The sequence below is a fragment of the Rutidosis leptorrhynchoides genome, chromosome 10 (genome assembly GCF_046630445.1).
Source record: "Rutidosis leptorrhynchoides isolate AG116_Rl617_1_P2 chromosome 10, CSIRO_AGI_Rlap_v1, whole genome shotgun sequence".
Lineage (NCBI taxonomy): Eukaryota > Viridiplantae > Streptophyta > Magnoliopsida > Asterales > Asteraceae > Rutidosis > Rutidosis leptorrhynchoides.
Genome location: NC_092342.1, coordinates 352,315,861 through 352,318,812, shown reverse-complemented (window position 1 = coordinate 352,318,812; position 2,952 = coordinate 352,315,861).

The window sequence follows — 2,952 nt, the reverse complement described above, 5'->3', positions numbered from 1 at the left end:
AGCAAGAAATTGCCTTCCAATTGTTAAAAGAGAAGTTATGTCAAGCTCCGGTTTTAGTGTTGCTGGAAGGTGTAGAAGACATGACGGTTTATTGTGATGCGTCTTTAAATGGGCTCGGGTGTGTTCTAATGCAAAGAGGTAAAGTCATCGCTTATGCCTCTCGATAATTAAAGGAACACGAAACGAGATACCCAACTCACGACCTTGAATTGGCGGCGGTGGTTCATGCGTTGAAAATTTGGCGCCATTACTTGTATGGTGTTAAGTGTACAATTTATTCGGATCATAAGAGTTTGAAACATCTTTTTGATCAAAGAGATTTGAATTATCGTCAACGTAGATGGATGGATGTGGTGAAAGACGATGATTGTTAAATCTTATATCATCCAGGTAAGGCAAACGTGGCCGCGGATGCGTTAAGTCGGAAGAGTCAACATCCGGCAATACAAGTAGGGTCGTTACACATGATTATTACTAACGATTTTCTTTTAAAGCTTGGTGAGACTCAAATCGAAGCTTTTGTTAACAATAAGCATGAGGAACGAATCGTGGTACAAACAGAGTTTATTACCTTAGGTCCGCATGGTTTGTTATCTTTTCAAGGAAGAGTGTAGGTGCCTAAAATGGGTGATCATCGACGAGTGCTACTTGATGAAGCACATAAGTCAAAGTATTCCATTCATCCGGGTGCGACAAAAATGTATCTTGATTTGAGGAAGGAGTATTGGTGGCTGATAATGCTAAAAACGAACATATATTTCATAGCATTATCCTTCAAGAAAGACAAGCTTTTAGTTGTAGTTGTTCTATTTACAAGTGATATTCGTTTAAATAATAAAAGGTGAAGACAAAAGACAGATTCGACGATTTGAAGACGCAAATGACCAAAACGCTAAAGAGTACAAAGTACAATCCAAGTGGTTCAATTTATTGATGAGAAACGTCTCAAAATTACAAGAGTACAAGCCGCAAAATGCAAAGTACAAGATATTAAATTGTACGCAAGGACGTTCGAAAATCCAGAACCGGGACCTGAGCCAACTATCAACGCGCGATGCAACGGACCTAAAATTACCAAGTCTACTATGCACAAGAATATAATATAATATATATAATTATATAAAAATATATATATTATATTATATATTAAAATATAATGTCGACAAGCAAGAAAAAAAAATGATGTGAGCTGGATCCCTAGGCCATGCGATCGCATGGCCAGCATGAACAAAATCCATGCGATCGCATGGCAGCAAATTGTTGGTCAGGTTCTATAAATTGGCCAGTTGCTCGACGAATTTTACACACACCATATCAACTGATATCTTCACTCTCTCTCAATTTATATTTATATTTTATAATTATAATTATAATTTTAAGTTAATAATAATAATAAGGTTATAGTGGCGAATGTTGTAAGTTTGTAAGTCGAAATTCTGTCCGTGTAACACTACGTGATTAATACTCATTGTAAGTTATGTTCAACCTTTTTAAATTAATGTCTCGTAGCTAAGTTATTATTAGGCTTATTTAAGCCGAAGTAATCGCGATGTTGGACTAAATATTAAGACAGGGTAATTGGGTTTTGGACCATAATTGGGGTGTGGACAAAAGACCGACACTTGTGGAAATTTGACTATGGGCTATTAATGGGCTTTATATTTGTTTAACTGAATGATAGTTCGTTAATTTAATATAGAGATTTACAATTTGAGGTAATTATAAATAACCACATACACTCGATCGGATACGATGGGCGGGATATTTGTAAATACTAATAATCGTTCATTTGACCGGACACGGGAATGAATTAGTAGTCATTGGACTCAATAAAACAGGGGTGGATTACATACAAGGACACTTGGTGTAATTGTTAATAAAGTATTAAAACCTTGGATTGCACACAGTCGATAACCTGGTATATTCATTAACAATGTATTAAAACCTTATTACAGTTTAAGTTCCTAATTAGTTGGAATATTTGACTTCGGGTATAAGGATAATTTGACGAGGACACTCGCACTTTATACTTATGACTGATGGACTGTTATGGACAAAAACCAGATGGACATATCGAATAATCCAGGACAAAGGACAATTAACCCATGGTAATAAATTAAAATCAACACGTCGAACATCATGATTACGGAAGTTTAAATAAGCATAATTCCTTTATTTTATATCTCATCGCACTTTTATTTACTGTCATTTTATTTATTGCTCTTTTAAATTATTGCACTTTTATTTATCGCATTTTTATTTACCGTCATTTACTTTACGCTTTAAATTAAGTCATTTGTATATTTAATATTTTACATTAGGTTTTAATTGTGACTTAAGACATAAAATCGACAAACCGATCATTAAACGGTAAAACCCCCTTTTTATAATAATAATACTACCTATATATATATATATATATTTATATACAAATATAGTTTAAAATATAATGTAGCGTTAAATTTAGTTGTATCCCTGTGGAACGAACCTGACTTACTAAAAACTACACTACTCTACGATTAGGTACACTGCCTATAAGTGTTGTAGCAAGGTTTAGGTATATCCATTCTATATATAAATAAATAACTTGTGTAAAATTGTATCGTATTTAATAGTATTTCGTAGTAAAATATAATCTATTTCATACTACACCTCGCACACATCAAGTATTTTTGGCGCCGCTGTTGGGGAGCTTCAACAAAGTCGAAAGCGAAACGCTATAAAAAAAATTTATTAAGTTTTTAATCTATTTTTGTAAAAATATAGTAAGTTTTAAATATTAAAAACAAAAATTTAAAAACAAGAAAAAAAGAAAAATATATTTCTATATTTTTAAGTATTTAAATTAAAAAGTTTATATTTTTATTTATTTATTAAAAGTTATAAAAACTAATAAATAAATTATTTTTTTTATTTATAAGTTTTATTTAAGTTATTTTATTTTTATTTTAT